A 21,199-nucleotide genomic window follows, 5' to 3' on the forward strand; every position below is an offset into this window, starting at 1 on the left:
TGACAAAGAAGTCTGGGGTAGAAATATGTGGAGAAATCTTTCTGAATGTGCTCTGTGAATGCTCACCATTGTGATAATTCAGCAGAAGATTTTAGTATCCTAGTGGATGAAATGAGCCATTTCATGGATATAAATTAGCCTCTTTCCCCAGCCAGTCCTGTCATTGCCCAATGGGCTCATGAACAAAGTGGACATGGTGGTAGGGATGGAGGTTATGCATGGGCTCAGCAACATAGAATTTCACTCACCAAAACTGATATGACCACAGCCACTGCTGATTGCCCAATCTGTCAGCAGCATAGAATGACACTCAGTCCCCAATGTGGCACCATTCCCTGAGGTGATCAGCCTGCTACCTGGTGGCAGGTTGATTACATTCGACCACTTCCTCCATGGAAGGGGCAATGATTATTTTTACTGGAATAGAGAAATCTCTGGATATGGTTTCCCTGCATGTTATGCTTCTGCCAAATCTATCATCTGTGGACTTACAGAATGTCTTATCCACTTCATGGTATTCCACACAGCATTGCTTTTGACAAAGGAACCCTTTTCACAGTAAATGAAATGTGGGAATTGGCACATGCTCATGGAATTCTCTGGTCTTACCATGTTCCCCATTATCCAGAGGAAACTGGGTTAATAGAATTATGGAATGGCCTGTTGAAGACTCAACTATGCTCACAACTAGGCAGCAATAACTTGCAGGCCTGGGGCAGTGTTCTCCAAGAGGCTGTGTAGGTGTCATTTCTCCCATAGCCAGGATTCACAGATACAGGAATCAAGGGATGGAAACAGGAGTGGCACTATTCCCTAGAATGTCTAGTGATCTACTGGGAAAAGTTTTCTTCCTGTTCCTGGATGCTTAAGTTCTGCTGGTCTACAAGTTTTTGTTCCAAAAGGAGGAGTCCTTTCACCAGGAAACACAACAATAATTCCTTTGAACTGGACATTGAGACTGCCACCTGGCCACTTTGGTGTTCTCATGCCTCTGAATCAACAGGCAAGGAAGGGGATTACTGTACTGGTTAAGGTGATTGATCCTGACTATTAAGGAGAAGTAGCACTGCAACTACACAATGGAGGTAAAGAAAAGTTTTCCTGGAATACATGAGATAGCCTAGGGCATATCTTAATACTACTATGCACTGTGTTTAAAGTCAATGTGATTAAACCCAATCTAGTCAGTACTAAGAATGGTCAAGAAACTTCAGGAATGAAGGTTTGGGTCACCCCAATAGGCAAAGAACCACAACCAGCTGAAGTGCTTGCAGATGGTAAAGGGAATATGGAATGGGTAGTGGAATAAAGTAACAATAAATATGAACTATGTCCAAGTGACCAGTTACAGAATCTAAGACTATGATGTCTTGAATATTTCCTTCTTGTTTTGAGTATATTTGTAATTGTCTGTAAAGCAAATATCTTTGCTTTCTGTTCTGTCTTATTCCCTTATCATATGAAATAAGCTGTATTGCTCATTTTGTGGTATTTAACTTAAAGTAAAGCAATATTAGGGTTAATGTCACCCAGGAACTCGTACCCTATTTTGGAGAGATTTTAGTGCATTTCTGATTGTACATAGGACAGTGGAATATTGTTAGGTGAAATGTATGTTAGATATTGTTCTCTACTTAGGCATAAATAAGTTTTAAGGTGATGTATATAATTGTCACATTGACAAGGGGTTGACTGTTATGGTTGGGTTCAGTCAACTTGGCCAGATAATGGTACCTAGGTGTCTGGTCAAGAATGCACTGGCCTAAAAGTGTTACTGCAAGGACATTTGTGGCAGGTTAATAAAGCAAAAGGCTGGTTTATTAAATTATCAGTCAATTGGCTGCAGCTGTGACTGCTTATGTCAATGAAGGGCATGTTTTTCAAATGAGAGAATGCAATTTTCTGGATTTAATCCAATCTTTTGAAGAATTAACAGAGACAGATAGAGGGCCTTCACTTCTTCTGCTGACCAGTGAATTGTCTCTTGAGGAGTTCATTGAAGTTGACAGTTTGTTGCCTGAGGGGTTCATCAAAAACATTCATTAGAGTTGCCAGTTTGCTACCTGCAGAGTTAATTAAAGATGTTCATTGGAGTTGCCATTCTGCTGCCTGCCCTGCAGAATTTGGACTCATGCATACTCACAGTTGATGGGACGCTTTCATAAATCTTATATTTATAGACATCTTTTATTGATTCTGTTTCCCAAGAGAACCCTAACTAATCCTCCCCTGTTCCAGAAGGAAGTGGAAGAGATCTTCTCCACCTTAATCCTCAGTGCTGCACCAATAGGCTTATTCAACAATATCTTATAGTCTATTGTCTGTTTCTTGACTGTCCCATGTGATATTATCTCTGTTGGTACCACCTTTGATCTCACGACTTCTTTCTCAGTGGCCCCTGATGATGCAATATCTGATAATTTGTTTCCTAATTTCCTCAATTTCCCCCAAATTTCACCATTGCTTGTCACTTAAGTGCCTAGTTTGAGTCCTCATCACCTTGCCTCATTTCCTCACCCACTTGTCTTTTTCTGATTATGTACCCTCCATATCTCATGCTCTCCAGACATTTCTAGTTATTCTGTCTCATGCCTTCTTCCTCTTGACCCTAGTGCACCTCCCATTCCCCTATTTCTCAAGGATTACTGGCACTGTTGCCCTTCACATTTGTCTTCTTCTTAGTGACATATTTTGGGGATTTATGACCAGCTATCTCACTCATGTGTGCCCTCATTTTGGGATATACCTACAATATTACTCTATTTCATGAATGCCAAATTCTGAAATTTCACAAAATATCCTCATTATCGTGATGCACATTCACCTTCCCTTATTCCAAAGGAACAAATGTGCCCAATACTTCAAATGTTCATCATCATGTTTAATGTACCCCTTTCTGCTTCTAATCCACATGATCTCAGAACAAATTTCCAAGTAAAGAAGATCCAGCTGTGATGTCCCCAAGAAGTGTGCTCCAATTCTAAGCACCATCTTGTGTTTTAACCATGTCTCCTTCATACGCAGTGTTGACTATATGCTCACTCAGACATCTGATTTTAAAATTTGTTTAATTATATCACAATTCTCATTAATTGGTATGTATGACTCTTCCAGCATTAAATGAAGAAAAGACAATCCATCCTAACAAAGAGGAAATTCTTGATCTAATTAATAATATGTGGAGATGTTAGGGCCACTATGTTGGTTAATCCAGTGGGGTATACACGTGAGTACTTTACCTACATATTTCTACACTATGATATATATGGCATGTCATCTACATCCTCCAGTTGTTGCCCATCATTTCTGGACACGGTGACAGATCCCCTAGATGTGCATGAATATATGATATTTACTTTGGATGGTGGGGAAACTTTCTTCAGAAGTGTTCTTCTAGATGTCTAAAAATGCCCCAGCAGAAAATCTCTCCATCCTCCCTGGCTATAACAATGCTGTATGCAAACATAGACACAGATCCCTGATGGGCAAAATGAGATTGCTTCAATTAGGCTGTTTTAACTTATGAACTTATATATATCATCTCCTATTAGTGTAGTAATTTGAATTATTCTGTGGTATTAAAATCAGAATTCAAGAACAAAATGAACTTTTTAGAAGAATAATGATACCTTCCTATCACACTTTAGAAATGGATGACAATATTACCATTAAATCATTTGTAACAACCTAAATTTGATGATCAACAGATGTGCTTGTACAAACTCAGTGAAAATTTACCACCTATGAATATGATTCTCCCATATTTCTAATGTTAGAATCTGGGCTTCCAAGAGAGCCTAGAGAATGCAAACATGTGGAAAGGAAGCCACAATACATCAGAAAAACACAATTCAAACTAAATGTATATTACTCAGGATACTGTTGTTTCATACTAGACTGCAGTTTTTCATTATTTTTTAAAAGAATTCAGTCACAATCAATGTGCAGGCTATGGGAGGGGGGTTGACATTCCCCTGTCACACAGGTGTGAGATACCGGGGGCAAGAAGACAGCAGGGTATAACCTCTAAATTCATGGTCAGAGAAGAGGGTTCACAGAATCCCATACAAGTTTCTAGGGAGATAACATTAATGAGAGTGATAACAACATCTAACATGACTGGAAACCTGTGATGTTCTTACTAATGTTACTATTGCAAGTCTGAACTTCTTTTTGCCTGAAACACTGAGGTGTGTGGTCACTTATTAAGGGTCACCCAATAAGGAACTGATGGAGTTCTGCTGTGATATCCACCTAAAATAACTTACATTATCTCAGATACAATCCCAGGATTCACTGACACAGGGTATCATGGGGGCAGCTATTGGATAATTTTTCAAGGGGCCTGTTACCATGGCACCATGGTAAGCTCAAACCCTCTGCAAAACATATACTGTGTAAGTCAATGGTCATGCATATTTCTTCACCTGAGGAAGTGGAATAATTTTACTGAATCCAAATTCTACTTCTACTGTGGTGAGCAGGTTCTTGCATGAGGAGGGAGAAATAGGGCCAGGGTCACAGAACATGGCAGTGTGGTGCCACAGACCCTCATGAAGGAGCAGCACCTACAACTGATGTGGCATCTTCTCATGGAATGAGAATCCTAAGATAATAAAAAGACATAAGATGTGGTCTGAGAATTGGGTGAAAATATCCACCATGACACAAGTAAAAACCTCTCTAAAGTTTCAGAACAACTTATGGATTTTGCCATATTTAGTGTATGAAAGGGGAGACTGTACCTCTATTGGCCAGGCCATGATGATCTAGGATAATTGGTATCACATTTCTTCAGTTAACTATTTTCTTCCTAAGTGTGGGTAGATATTGGTAAGGTAGAATGGAGTCAGAATTCCCACTTTGGTGCCACTTGGGCTTTAATTCAATTCATGGCTGCCCATCCCAGTTCTGCTTTTCCTGACACCCACATTTCTACCCCATGTTCTGCCCCATGGTCTGACCCTCTAATCATCTTTCGTTTTGCATCTAAGAATTCTGCACAACACAAGTTCAAAAATATTTTCATGCATATTTTCTTCTCCAACTTATTTTTTTAATTTTAGCTCATTTATTTTGTATCTACTTTTGTGTACCTTGTGATATTAGAGAAACCTTTGGTGCAGACCTCATGCAATCTCCCTGTCTTGTCTTCTCAGTCTCATTCTTACCATTTCCTCACTGGGCTTTGTTAAAAATACTTTCCTCCTTACTGATGTTTTGTTGTGTCCATGTTTATCAATCTGATTCAATCAGACAAGAGGCAATGCTTTCTTATAGGGAACTGGCTTATGAAATCTGGGGTTTGGAAGCAGAGACTGTGTCACCATGCTGGCTGCTAGAGCCTGAGGTCCACAGGGCACCTGGTAGGAAAAGACAATTACATGTGTGTTGATTACATGAGAACTCAAAACCCCCAGCTGAGCTTTATGAGAACACGTCTTGCAGAAGTTGGGGCCCCCAAAATGGATCTGAACATCACACACCTGGGCTCCTTGGCTTTTCCCAGGCAGGTGAGTTGACTGAGATGCCACAGATGGACAGGGACAAAATGGCTGCTGACTTCTCCACCTTCAGCATTTCACAAACCTTCCTAGTGGACCCACTATCTGGAAACCAAAAAGAAACGAACTTGTGGAAATGCAGTGTAGCCCAGCTAGGTTGCCACTTGACCAAGCCATCCTTGTCACAGCTTCTCTGCTTTTAAGTATCCATTTTGGAGAATGGACAATCAGTATCTGTTTTTTCTAATGTTAAAATTTTTTTATTATAGTAGCATATTTACAGCATAACATTTCCCAATTTAACCAGTTTCAAGTATACACTTCAGTGATGTTAATTACATTCATAGTGTTGTGCTGCCAACACCATCATCCATTGCCAAAAGTTTTTCATCACCACAAACAGAAACTCTATGCCTATTAACATTAACCCTCCATTGCCCACCCCACCCCACCCCCACCTGTGGTACCTGTAGTCTTTCTGTCTCAATGAATTTGCATATTCTAGTTATTTCATGTAAGTGAAGTCATATAATATTTGTATTTTTGTGTCTGGTTTATTTCACCCTCAACTTTGTTTTCTTATTAATTAATTAATCTTTCAATCACTTTGGAGGGCATAATACATCTAAACCAGCACATTCCACCCCCTGGACCCCAAAATGACATGATCCTGGATTCCACCCCCTGGACCTCAAAATGAAATGATCCTTCTATATCTAAAATACATTCATCTCATCACAATATCACAAAAACTTAAATCATCCCGGGTACAATAGCTAAGTACAAGATCCCATTAAATGATTTACAGGCATGGTTTGCCCAAAGGCATAATTCCCCTCTAGCTGTGGACCCGTGAAACTTAGAACAAGTTATGAACTTCCAATATACAAAGGAGGGACAGTCACAGGGTAAACATCCCCATTGCCATAAGGACAAACTGAAAGGAAAACAGGGTTTAAGGAACCAAAACAGTTCCTAAAACCTGCAGGGCAAACTCCATTGGATTTCAAGTCTGAGAGTCATTCACAGAATGATTTTGTATACTTGGGGCTTGACAGAGTGGGAGTCCAACCCTCTCCAAAAGCTGTTGCGGCAGGCTTTTTCTCTCCAAATTTTGGGATGAGTGCTCCAACATAGTGACACATTGGGGAGACCACCTTCTTCTTGGCTCCACCCTCAGCAAAGGCTCTACAATCTCTGAACAGTGGGGTGGCAGAGAGGCTCTCCCAATTCCCTGGTTATGTGCCCCCCTCTTTTGGTCAGGGGTAGAAAAACTCTTCTAGAGCATCAAGGCAGAAGGCCCACTCTTGACCTCCAGGGCAAAATCATACTTCACATGCATGTGGGTCACTCTGCCTTCCCAGCCTGAGACCTCTTGAATCCAGACCTCAACCTCCATGGCTCTGACTTTGCAGAAATTTTTCCTTCAATTTGTTCCTTCTCTGTTCCCTCCAGTCCAGACCAGCAGCAGCTCTGTCTATAAATATCTCACAAAAAAAGTCTATTGGCTTCACATGAAGCACCCAGCAGTCAAAGCCATCAGACGATAGGACTTTCCACAAATTCTTTCTGGATAACTCCATCTCCAATTCTGGCTTGTACTGAAATGGCAGTCAGGTTCCCTGTTTGGTTAAATCCACACATGGGACTGAAGCTTCTGGGTTTCCACCTCCTGGGAACCTAGAATTTAGCAAACCATCAACTTTTGGTTTCTTTGAACATGAGTGTTGAGTTCAAAGTTTATCTCTCTCTGCTCACATTTTACTACAAGGGGCAAGGAGAAGCCATGCTATATCCAAAACTTGTAGCTTCTGAATCTCATCAACCAAGTCTCTCAACTCATTGCTCTTAAATTCTTCCTAACAACAGATACCAGGATTAAATTTTGCCAAATTCTCTGCCACTTTAAAACAACATTCAACTTTCTTCCAGTTTGCAAGACCACATTCATCATTTTTGCTCAAAGCCTCAAGAGAAGTATCTTTTGAGTCCATATTTCCACAGCCTCGTCAAAGCATTTTAGATCTTTTCTATCAAACTCCTCACAATTCTTCCAGAATCTTCCCATTATCCATTTAAAAATCTGTTCCAATGTGTTTGGTATTTGCAAACACATCAGCATCCCACTCCTGGTACCAAAAACTGTTCCAGTTTGCTAACACTGCTGGAATGCAAAACAAAAGAAAAGGATTGGCTTTTATAAAAGGGGGGTTATTTGGTTACAAAGTTACAATCTTAAGGTCATAAAGTTTCCAAAGTAACATATCTACAATTGGGTGCCTTCACTGGAGGATGGCCAGTGGTATCCAGAAAACTTCTGTTACCTGGGAAGGCACATAGATGGTTTCTCTTTGTAGTAATGGTTTCAAAATGGCTTTCTCCCAGAAAATCTTCAGCTCCTCAAAAATTTCACTTAGTTGCCCTTGGGGTGTTCTCTCTTATCTTCTCTGGAGCAAAAGTCTGCTTTCGAGGGAGGTGGGGCAAGATGGTGGAGTGGTGAGGAGCAGAATTTCATCTCTCCCTTAAAGCAGCTGGCAATTACCCAAGAACTATATGAAACAGTGTTTTTGGGGTCTCCAGTAACGAGTCACACATTGGACACAAGTTTGGAATTGGAGGAAAAGCTGAGATCGCAGCGAACATTGTAAGTTCCCCGGACTACAGGTCTGGTGCCCCTCCCCACCCAGACCTCACAGACTGTCTTGCTCCTGGCTCCCTGAAAGGGGGGGGGGGGACAAAAACAGCAATCTGCTTAGGGCAAGAAGGGAGGCTCAACCCAGCCTCAACTGCAGAATTAATTAACAAATTAATTAATTAACTTTGGGAGCTGGGGTGCTAAAGAAGGGCTGGGCTCCGAGAAGTGGGGGCACGTAAAAGCGGGCACCCATTCCCAGACTCCAAAAAAGCCATTTTTTCCCCATACATTTTGTCCCTTCTGGCTTCTCCCCGATCCCTTATCTTTTTGCATTTCAATAGCCTCCAGCAGGGGTGGAACTGAAGCTGTTGGAGAGTAATTATCAGACAATAGTCCAAAGCATATCTTTAAATGCTCTATTCTGACACTGACAAAACTTCCAGGCTGGGGAAAGACTTTTAAAAGAGACACTTTTTTTTTTTTTCCTTTTTCTTTTTCTTGCTTTCTTTTCTATTTTTTTTTTAATCTAAAAGTAATATATGTGGTTATTTTTATCGGATAGCCCAGCTTGAGGGACTAGGCTGGGCTTGTGGGGAGACACAGTACCCACAGTGTATATGAGTTCCGTATTCACTACTGAAGGCCTCCACCCCTGTCTTTAATTGGCAACTCTGGCTGACCAAGGAATCTACCTGGAGAGGCCCCAAAGAGGAGAGGGGAGAAGGGAATAGTGCCCCTGAGAGACAACTGAAGTTCTGAGGATTGGGAGAGTGGAGGGAGGTCCAGCTCAACTGGCAGTCCTCCTTCTGGGAATTCAGACCCCAGGAGCTGGAATTCAGATTCCGGCTTCAGTCAGCCACGCCCCTGACAGGATCAGAGTCACCAGGAGGACTAAAGTCTCCACACCTCCTTGCACTGCTGGGGGAGCTGTGGGCTGGCCAGCGCCACCTGCTGGACAGGAGAGGAAAAGCACCAATTCTAAAGGCCTCATAGGAGGGTCTCATTCTCAGGAAAACTCCATACCCTCCCAATGAGACCTGGGCCTCACTAGACTGGGAAAATACGACTAGGGTCGACCATATCTGAGGAGACCCACTCACAAAAAGGTTACATAGAGGCAGAGCAAGAAACAGAAAAAACAAGAGGGGAAAAATTCTGATCAACTAAATAGAATCTAGTTTAGAAGTCTAGAATAAGTTGAACTGAATAACAGAGGCCAGAGAACAAAGCCAATCAACAAGAAAACCACTAGGTAAAAGACAGAAAACAAGCTCCAAAATAAACTAATCCAGAAAATCAGATGCCTAGACAACTTAAGATAACAAGCCTTACCAGGAAACACGAAAACATGGACCAGCTAAAGGAACAAACTAATAGCTCAGCTGAGACACAGGAGTGGAGGCAATTAATGCTAAATAAATTTGATGAAATGAAGGAAGATATAGCAAAAGACCTGAAGGATATAAAGAAGACACTGGTTGACCATAAAGAAGAATTCATAAACTTAAAAAACAAATGGCAGAACTCATGGGAATGAAGGCCACAATGGAGTACATGAAAAACACAATGGAGGGACACAACAGTAGATTTGAACAGGCAGAAGAAAGGATCAGTGAACTGGAAGACAGGTCATTCGAATTCATACACATAAAAGAACAGATGGTGAAAAAAATGGAAAAATATGAGCAGGGTCTTAGGGAGCTGAGTGACAACATGAAACGCAAAAAATATACATGTTATGGGTACCCCAGAAGGAGAAGAGAGGGGAAATGGGGCAGAAAGAGTAATAGAAGACATATTCACTGAAAATTTCCCAACTCTTATAAAAGACAGAAAATTAGAGATTCAAGAAGTACAATGTACCCCAAATAGAATAGAACCTAATAGACCTACTCCAAGACACTTACTGGTCAGATTGTCCAATGTCGAAGACAAAGAGAGGATTCTGAAAGCAGCAAGAGAAAAGCAATCCATCACATACAAGGCAAGGTCAATAAGACTATGTACAGATTTCTCTGCAGAAACCATGGAGGCAAGAAGACAGTGGCATGATATATTTAAGATACTGAAAGAGAAAAACTGCCAATGAAGAATTCTATATCCAGCAAAACTTTCCTTCAAAAATGAGGGAGAGATTAAAACATTTTCTGACAAACAGACACTGAGAGAGTTTGTGAATAAGAGACTGGCACTTCAAGAAATACTAGAGGGAGTGCTACAGGCTGATAGGAAAAGACAAGAGAGAGAGAGTTGGAGAAGAGTGCAGAAATGAAGATTATCAGGAAAGGTAAAAGTAGAGGAAAAAATAAGATATGACATATAAATTCCAAAAAACCAAAATGGTAGTAGAATGTACTGCCCTTACAGTAATAACAGTAAATGTAAATGGATTAAACTCCCCAATAAAAAGACACAGACTGGCAGAATGGATTAAAAAACAAGACCCATCTATATACTGTCTACAAGAAACTCACTTTAGACACAAGGACAAATATAGACTGAAAGTGAAAGGTTGGAAAAAGATATTTCATGCAAACAACAACCAGAAAAAAGCGGGAGTAGCTATATTAATATCAGACAAGTTAGACTTCAAAAGCAAAACAATTAAAAGAGACAAAGAAGCACACTATATATTAATAAAAGGGTTAATTCATCAAGAAAACATAACAGTCATAAATATTTATGCACCAAGTTAGAATGCCCCAAAATTCTTGAGGCAAACACTGCAATCACTGAAAGGAGAAATAGTTACCTCTACAATAATAGTTGGAGACTTCAATATACCACTCTCATCAATGGATAGAACATCTAGACAGAGGATCACTAAAGAAACAGAGATGTTGAATTGTATGATAAATGAACTAGACTTGACAGACATTTATAGAACACTATATTCAACAACAGCAGGATACACTTTTTTTATCAAGTGCTCATGGAACATTCTCTAGGATTGACCACATGTTGGGTCACAAAGCAAGTCTCAACAAATTTAAAAATATTGATATTATGCAAAACACTTTCTCAGACTACAATGGAATGAAGTTGGAAATAAATAAAAGGCAGAAGGTCATAAAATTCACAAACATATGGAGGCTAAACCACACCCTCTTGGAAACCAGTGGGTAAAGGAAGAAATTACAAGAGAAATTAGTAAATACCTCAAAGTAAATGACAATAAAATCACAACTTATCAAAACTTATGGGATGCAGCAAAGGCGGTGATAAGAGGGAAATTTATTGCCCTAAATGCCTGTATTAAAAGAGGAGAGCAAAAATTGAGGAATTAGAGAAAGAACAGCAAAGCAGAAGGGAAGAAATAACAAAGATTAGAGCAGAAATAAATGCAATTGAGAACAGGGAAACAATAGAGAGAATCAAGAAAATCAGAAGTTGGTTCTTTGAGAAAATCAATAAAATCAACGGACCACTGGCTAGGCTAACAAAAAAAAAAACAAAAAACAAACAAACAAACAAAAAAAAAAAACGAGAGAGCAGATGCAAATAAATGCAATCAGAAATGGGAAAGGAAATATAACTACCGACCCTGAAGAAATTAAGGAGATAATGAGAAGATACTATAAGCAACTATATGCTAATAAACTAGACGAGTTAGATGAAATGGACAACTTTCTAGAAAAGCATAAACAACCAACATTAACCCAAGAAGAAATAGATGACCTCAAGAAACCAATCACAAGTAAAGGGGTTGAGTCAGTCATCAAAAAGCTCCCAAAAAGGAAAAGCCGATGACCAGATGGTTTCACATGTGAATTCTACCAAGCATTCAAGAACGAATTAGTACCAACCCTGCTCAATCTCTTCAAAAAAATTGAAGAAGAGGGAAAGCTACCTAACTCTTTCTATGAAGCCATCATCACCCTAATACCAAAACCAGGCAAAGATACTACAAAAAAAAGAAAATTATAGACCAATTTCTTTAATGAATATAGACGCAAAAATCCTCAACAAAATACTCGCAAATTGAATCCAGCAGCACATTAAAAGAATTATACTCCATGACCAGGTGGGATTTATTCCAGGTATACAAGGCTGGTTAAACACAAGAAAATCAATCAATGTAATACACCACAACAATAAATCAAAGCAGAAGAAGCACATGACCATCTCAATTGATGCAGAAAAGGCATTTGACAAAATTCAACATCCTTTCCCGATAAAAACTCTTCAAAGGATAGGAATTGAAGGGAACATTTTCAATATGATAATGGCAATGTATGAAAAACCCACAGCTAACATCACACTCAATGGGGAGAGACTGAAAGCTTTTCCTCTAAGATCAGGAACAAGACAGGGATGCCCACAATCACCATTGTTATTCAACATTGTGCTGGAAGTTCTAGCTACAGCAATTATGCAAGAAAAACAAATAAAAGGAGGGAAGAAGTAAAACTTTCACTATTTGCAGATGACATGATTCTAAATGTAGGAAATCCAGAAACATCTACAGCAAAGCTACTAGAACTACTCAATGAATACAGCAATGTAGCAGGCTACAAGATCAACATGCAAAAATCTGTACTGTTCCTATACACAAGTAATGTGCAACAAAAGGAGGAAATCAAGAAAAAATACCATTTACAATAGCAACCAAAAGAATCAAGTATTTAGGAATAAACTTAACCAAGGACACAAATGACCTTTACATAGAAAATTATAAGAAACTGCTAAAAGAAATTGAACAAGACCTGAAAAAATGGAAGAAAATACCATGTTCATGGATTGGAAGACCAAATATAGTTAAGATGGCAATTTTACCTAAACTGATTTACAGATTCAATGCAATACCAATTCAAATCCCAACAACTTAATTTACAGAAATAGAAAAACCAATAACTAAATTTATTTGGAAGGGTAATGTGCCCCAAATAGCCAAAAAATGTCTTAAGATAGAGGAATGAAGTGGGAGGTCTCACACTACCTGACTTTGAAGCATATTACAAAGCTACAGTGCTCAAAACAGCATGGTACTGGCATAAGGACAGATATACTGATCAATGGAATCGAATTAAGTGTCCAGAAGTAGACATTTACATCTATGGACAACTGATCTTTGATAAGGCAGTGAAGCTGAAGCAACTGGGAAAGAGCAGCCTGTTCAATAAATGGTGTTTGGAGAACTGGATATCCATTTCCAAAAGAATGAAAGAGGATGTCCATCTCACACCTTATACCAAAATTAACTCAAAGTGGATCAAAGACCTAAACATTAGCACCAAGACCATAAAACTCTTAGAAGAAAATGTAGGGCAGTATCTTAAAGATCTTGTGAAAGGAGGTGGTTTCTTAGACCTCACACCCAAGGCACGAGCAACCAAAGAACAAATAGACAAATGGGATCTCCTCAAAATTAAACACTTTTGTACATCAAAGGACTTTGTTAGAAAAGTAAAAAGGCAACCTACACAATGAGAGATGATATTTGGAAACCACATATCAGATAAGGGTTTAATATCCCGAATATATAAAGGAATCCTGCATCTCAATAGCAGAAAGACAAACAATCCAATTAAAAAATGGGCAAAAGACATGAACGGACATTTTTCTGAAGAGGAAATACAAATGGCTCAAAAGCATATGAAAAAATGCTCAACTTCACTGGTTATTAAGGAAATGCAAATCAAAACCACAATGAGATATCATCTCACACCTACCAGAATGGCCATTATCCAAAAAAACAGAAAATGACAAGTGCTGGAGAGGATGTGGAGAAAGAGGCACACTTATCCATTGTTGGTGGGAATGTAGAATGGTGCAACCACTCTGGAAGACAGTAGGGAGGTTCCTCAGGAAGCTAAATATAGATTTGCCATATGACCCAGCTATTCCATTGCTGGGTATATACTCAGAGGAACTGAAACTTAAGACACAAACGGACATTTGTAAACCAATGTTTATTGCAGCATTATTCACAATTGCCAAGAGATGGAAACAGCCCAAATGTCCACCAATGGACAAGAGGATAAACAAACTGTGGAATATACATATGATGGAATATTATGCAGCTGTAAGACAGAACAAAGACATGGATCATACAACAATGTGGATGAACCTTGAGGACATTATGTTGAGTGAAGTTAGCCAGAAACAAAAGGACAGATTCTGTATGGTCTCACTAATATGAACAGACATTAATGAACAAACTTTGGGAGTTAAAAGCTGACAACACAGGTGACCAGGAGATAGAAAGAGGGTAGAGATCAGCAATTTGATGCTGAAGGACTACAGAATGTTTAGGATTGATTGCATAGATCCAGAAATAGATAGCATAATACTGTGTGATGGTAGCACGGTATTGTAAGTACACTGAACAAAGATGTCTGTGAGTAAAGCTGAAAGAGGTGGGATAGGAGAATGTATGACACCAGAGGTAAAGATAGATGATAAAGACTGGGACTGTATAATGTGGCAAAAACTGGAGTGGCCAATGACTGTTACTAAATATACAAATATAAAAATGTTTTTGCATGTGGGAAAGCAAATGAATGTCAACCATGTAGAAATTTGAAAAAGGGATGGTATTCAGGAAAAAACATAATCAAAGCAAACTGGAGTCTATGGTCAACAGTAACATTGTAATATACCTCCATTAAATGTAACAAAGGCAATATGCCAATGCTAAATGTATATGAGAGGGGGATATAGGGGAATAATATGGGATTCTTGGTAGTGGTGTTATTTGCTGTCCTAAGTAGTATATTGTATTGTACGACATGTTATTTTTATTTTTATCTTTTTTTTTTTCTTATTGCTAAAAAAAAACAAAACAAAACAATTTTTCTTGTAGTAATCAGTATGTTCAAGTGCTGATTGTGGTGATAAATGTACAGCTTTGTGATGATACCATGAACAACTGATTGTACACTGTGGATAAATGTATGGTATGTGAACATAACTCTATAAAATTGTAGGGAAAAATATATATAGGAGTAAAAGTGTTGGAGAAAACATGGTGAGAGGGATGATGCCTCACCAATATGGACTAACTACAATGTGTAAACTCAGAATTGAATCTTAGAACATAGCCTAACGTGGACACAATAATTGTAACAGTCCCTACATTGCAAGCTCTTACAGCAGTTAGCTCTATCCCTGAATTGTAAGGCCTATCTCTAAACTTTGAGATGCTGATCCCCTAGCGTATAACCTGATTAGTCTCTGGAACAATGCGTATCTCTGAGACACCTGAAACTCAGAGCTAGAGCTCGGCAGATATGAATGTCAGTATTAGTGCATACAGCCACTGTCAAAAAAAAAAAAAAAAAAAAGCTGAAAAAGAGCCCAGACTTCAATTAGTGATATGAATGAAGCAGGTCTGGTTAAGACCAGGGCAAGCCAGGCCAAAGGGTAAAGGTTGAAACTGATTGGATTTTAAAACTTCAACTTCCATATGAGACCAAGGGAATAGATATCTATTTGGTACAGGATCTAAATTTCTAAATGGTACAACTCTACAGTCAATTTTTTCAAAAACCACAATTGCATGGAACTTTGAATAGGAAGTGAGATGCGGTAGGTTAGTATAGACTGGAGGGAAATAGTGACACATCCCAGAGTAATTTGGGCAGATAATAAAAAATATATTTACAGCCTCCCCCTCCCCAGCCCTGAGGATATGGGGAAAGGTGCAGATGTGTTGGACATCCTCACCTGGACTGGTGTTGTTGTCACAAACATTGGGACTGGCAGTTTGATGTGCTGAGCCCTCGAACATGGGACTTGCCCTTATGAAGCACATTACCACAAAGGAGAGTCTAAAGGTGTATGTAATGGTGCCTAAGAGTCTCCGCCTGAGTACCTCTTTGTTGCTCAGATGTGGCCCTCTCTCTCTCTAACTGAGCCATCTCAACAGGTGAACTCGTTGCCCTCCCCCCTACGTGGGACCCAACTCCCAGGGGTGTAAATTTCCCTGGCAACGCAGAGTATGACTCCCGGGGATGAATGTGGACCCAGCATCATGGGACTGAGAGTATCTTCTTGACCAAAAGGGGGATGCAAAATGAGACGAAATAGTTTCAGTGGCTGAGAGATTCCAAACGGGGTCGAGAGGTCACTCTGGTGGACATTCTTATGCATTATACAGATAACACCTCTTAGGCTTTAATGTATTGGAATAGCTAGAAGTAAATACCTGAAACTACCAAACTCCAAGCCAGTAGTCTGGACTCCTGAAAACAATTATATAATAATGTAGATTACAAGGGGTGACAGTGTGATTGTGAAGACCTTGTGGATCACACCCCCTTTATCTCGTGCATGGATGAGTGGATGAATGGGGATAAAAACTAAAGGACAAATGGGATGGGATGGGGGGATGATTTGGGTGTTCTTTTTTCACTTTTATTTTTTATTCTTGTTCTGGTTCTTTCTGATGTAAGTAAAATGTTCAGAGATAGATTGTGGTGATGAACGCATAACTATGTTATCATACTGTGGACAGTGGATTGTATATCATGGATGATTGTATGGTGTGTGAATGTATTTCAATAAAACTGAATTTAATAAAAAAGCATATAGTGAGAAAATATCCACACAAACATATCACCTCCTAAAATCCCTCTCTAGCTTTCCAATTAAAGTTCTTATCATAAATTTAAAGCAAAATAAAACTAGACTGTTCACACAAAAACACATATTCAGTACAATAAATGAAATCCGCATTTCATTAACGTTATTCACAGCTAGAAGGAAATACCTGAAACTGTTGAGCTGCAATCCAGTAGCCTGGATTCTTGAAGATGATTGTATAACTAAATAGCTTATGCGGTGTGAATGTGTGATTGTGAAAACCTTATGGCTCACACTCCCTTTATCTAGTGTATGGACAGAGGAGTGAAAAAAATGGGGACAAAGAGTAAATGAATAATGGGGGGTGGGGTGAGTGGAGGGTAGGGGAAGTTTTGAGTATTCTTTTTTTTTTATTATTTTTTGGAGTAATGAAAATGCTCAAAAGTTTAGTGTGGTGATAAATGCACAACTAAATGATACCGTGAACAGTTTATTGTACACTTTGGATGATTGTAGATTATGTGAATATATCTCAATAAAATTTCATTAAAAATGTTATTCACCAAAGGAAAAAAAGGATAGAAAAAGGAAAAAGGAAAAAGAAAGAAATAAAAAACATGGCCACAAAAAGCAACAAAAGGAAAGATAGAATTAAACTGAAGTCAAATAAAAGTCAGACAACATCACCAATCCCAAGAGTGACATACCATCCCCCTTATGTTCCCCAGTTAAACACATTTAGCTTTGGTATATTGTCTTTTTTAAGTTAAAGGAAGCATAATACAAAGTTTCTGTTAACTATAGTCTCTACCTTGCATTGGTTGTACTTTTTATGATACAATACAACCCTATTTTTAACACCCTGCAAGGTTGACAATCATTTCTTCTACCTTATATAAAAAGATATTTGTACATTTTATCACATTTGTTGAACACTCTAGGTTTCACAGAGATATACAGGCCCAATCTGTATCTTTCCTCTTTCCTTCTGACGTCCCTCATGTGCCTAAAACTTCCACTTTCAAACATATCACAGTCATCTTTGTTCAGTGTACTTACATTGCTTTGCTGCCATAACCGAAAATTGTGTTCCAAACCTCTCACTCCTGTTTTTTTGCATCTATCTGTATTTCTCCCTTTAGTATTTCCTTTAGTGAAGGTATCTTGTTCACAAATTCTCTCATTGTCTGTTTGTCAGAAAGTATTTAAGCTCTCCCTTATATTTGAAGGACTGTTTTGCAAGGTATAGGATTCTTGGTTGGTGTTTTTTTCTCTTTCAGCATCTGAAATATAGCACACCAATTCCTTCTTGCTTGCATAATTTCTAGTGAGAAATCTGCACATAGACTTATCAAGCTTCCTTTGTTTGTGATGGATTGTTTTTCTCTTGCTGCTTTCATGATTCTCTTTGTCTTGGACATTTGATAATCTGATTAGTAAGTGTCTTGGTGTAGGTCTACTCAGATCTATTCTGTTTGTGCTAGGCTGCATTTCTTGGATCTGTAATTTTATGTCTGTCATAAGTGATGGGAAAATTTTATTGAATATTTCCTCTATTATTTCTTCTGCCCCGTTTCCCTTCTCTTCTTCTGAGACACCCATGACATGTATATTCATGGCTTTCATTTTGTCATTCAATTCCCTGCAATGTTGCTCTTATTTTTACATTCTTTTCCCTATCTGTTCTTTTGTAGGTAGGATTTCAGGCATTTTGTTCTCCAGTTTCTGAGTGTTTCCTTCTTCCTCTTGAGATCTACTGTTGTATGTCTCCATTGGGTTTTTCATCTCTTGTGTGGTACCTTTCATTTCCATAGATTCTGCCAGTCATTTTTTTCAAACTTTTGATTTCTACCTTTTGTTTGCTCAGTGTTTTCTTTATAGAATTCATCTATTTTGTTACATCTTCCCTGAGCTCATTGATTTGGTTTAGCATATTTCTCTGAAAATCATTAATAGATTATTTCATTATTAAAGTGAAACCATATCTCAACTGTATCTTGATTGAGGTGTAAGTTTGTTCCTTTAACTGGGACATATCTTTGTTTTTCTTAGTGCAGTTTGTAGTTTTCTGTTTTTTAGGCTTCTGGTTCCCTTGGTTACCCAAATCAGGTTTTCAAAGACCAGAATGTGCTCAGGTCTCAGAAACATTTCCCTGTGGGTGTGTCTTAGAAGTTTGACACAGCCTATGAGGTCTCTAGTTGTGCTTTTCCTAACCTTCCCAGAAATTGTTGCCTGTCAGACTGTCACTACTGAGTGGTGTAACTAGGTGTGGTCCCTTCAGTTTCATTATTGGCTGTTTTCCCCCAGGATCTGGATTCTGTTTCTGAAGGCAAAGCTTGGCCCCACCTCCTTACTCTTAGGGAAGATAAACCTGTCTCGTTAATCCAAAGGGATTTATTATCTGCATTTGAATCATTGTTTCCCTGACCCTGTTTTCTCCACTCCTGTCTGGGCCAGAGCACTGGGAACTGATAATGTCTTCAGTTCTCTCCACTGAAAATGGCTGTGGTTCTCTCCTCTGAGCCCCTCAGGTTGAGAGAGAGAAAGAGGGAAAGGGAGCCCCCTTTTGGAGTGAGCATATGGCCCCCCAGTTTCACTCATCAACAAGAGGTAATATCCAGTCTTCTGGGCTTCCCCTCCCAGTAAAGAGAGTCATTTGGTTCTTTAAGTTCAGTCATCATGAAAAGTCTCTGTCTGCTTATTGGGGGTTGTAGCTTGTATTCAGCAGTCTACAGTTGTTAATTAAAACCCTGTTCTAGCTCAGATGAACTATATTTTCTCACTCCACTTGGGGAGTGCTGCTAGTTTCTAGCACAGGGAGGCTTTGCTATTTGGGTTGCTGTGAAGGTAGGGAACTCCTAGAATGGTTCTGCAGCTTCTACTTACTGATTCCATGCTGTGATCTCAGGCATTTCTCCCAATCCAGGTTGATGTATGATGTGCCAACAGCCATGGTTGTCCCACAGCAGTTATTTGAGACTACTAGTTTTTCCAGGTTGTTTATTAATTGTTCCAGTGTACTGACTAAATTCCACTCCTCTCTATTCCACCATCTTGCCCAGCAAAAAAGCTTATTCACTTTTGATGGGAATGTAGAATGGAAGGCAATGTGGTGCTTCCTCAGTAAGCTAAGTACAGAACTGCCACATGATCCAGCAATCCCATTAATAGATGTATATTCAGAGGAACTGAAGGAAGGGATACAAAAAGACATTTGCACACCAATATTTATATCAGAATTATTTGATTGTGAATTGATGGAAACAGCCCAAATATTCATCAACAGATGAGTGTATAAACAAACTGTGATACATACAATGAAATATTATGCAGTGGTAAGACATCACATAGTCATGAAGCATGCCACAATGTGGGTGAAACTTGAGGACATAATGGTGAGTGAAATTAGCCAGAAACAGAAACACAAACACTGTATGGTCTCACTAATATGAACTAACGTTAATGAGTGAACTTTGAGGGTTAAAGTTGAGATCAAACTTATGAGACAGAGAGTGTAGAGATTGGGCATTTGGTGCTGGAGGAGTACAGAATGTTCAACTGTATTGTATACATATAGAAATCTACAGCACAATGCTGTGGATTGGTAGCTCAGTATTTTAAATAAACTGAATAAAGTTAAGTTTGAGTATGGTTGAAAGCTAGGGCAATGTATTACACCAGTGAGAAACATAGAATATATAGACTGGAACTGTATAATTCAGTGAAACCTAAAGAGGTCAATGATGTTGATTGAATATACAAATACAAGAATTTTTACATGAGGGAAAACAATGAACCTCAACATTGCAAGGTGTTGAAAATGATATCAATACAAACATGAGTCCATAGTTAACAGTATTATCTTAATATGCTTACATTAAGCATAACAATGGCAATATACCAAAGCTAAATGTCAACAATGTATGAAATGGTAAATGGCAGTTAGGCATACAATGGAATATAGAGTAGGTGCAAGAAGGAATGAAGTTCTCTTGCATGCAGCTAGGTGAATGGACCTCCAGTAAAATATGTTGAGTGAAACAAACCAGAAATGAAAAGAGAAATATTTTAACAGCTCACTAACTTGGCCTAACTATAACATGCAAACTGAGTATTGAATCTTAAAGCATAGGTTATCAGGGGAAGACATGTTTCCTAGATTGTAAACTCTTATAGCAGTAACATCTACTCCTAAGTATTTACGGTTATTTATATATTCTGAGATGCTGAGCTCTTTGTCTATTACCCGGTGAGTTCCTTGAACTTCTGGTATCTGTGTGACACCTAAGAATCAGAACCAGAATTTGGCAGCTATGAATGTCAGCATTACAGCATACAGCAAATTTTAAAGAAACAGAAAATAACATCAGGCTTCAATTAGAGATATGAATGAAATGGACTTGGTTAGAACTAAGGTAAATAGATTAAAATATAAAGGATGATATTGACTGTGTTTAAAATTTCAAATTTCTATGTAAGGCCAAGTGAAGGGATGTTTGGTGCAAAATCTTTATTTTCTGTAGCTCACCACCTA

The sequence above is a fragment of the Choloepus didactylus genome, chromosome 19, assembly GCF_015220235.1.
Source record: "Choloepus didactylus isolate mChoDid1 chromosome 19, mChoDid1.pri, whole genome shotgun sequence".
NCBI classification, from domain to species: domain Eukaryota; kingdom Metazoa; phylum Chordata; class Mammalia; order Pilosa; family Megalonychidae; genus Choloepus; species Choloepus didactylus.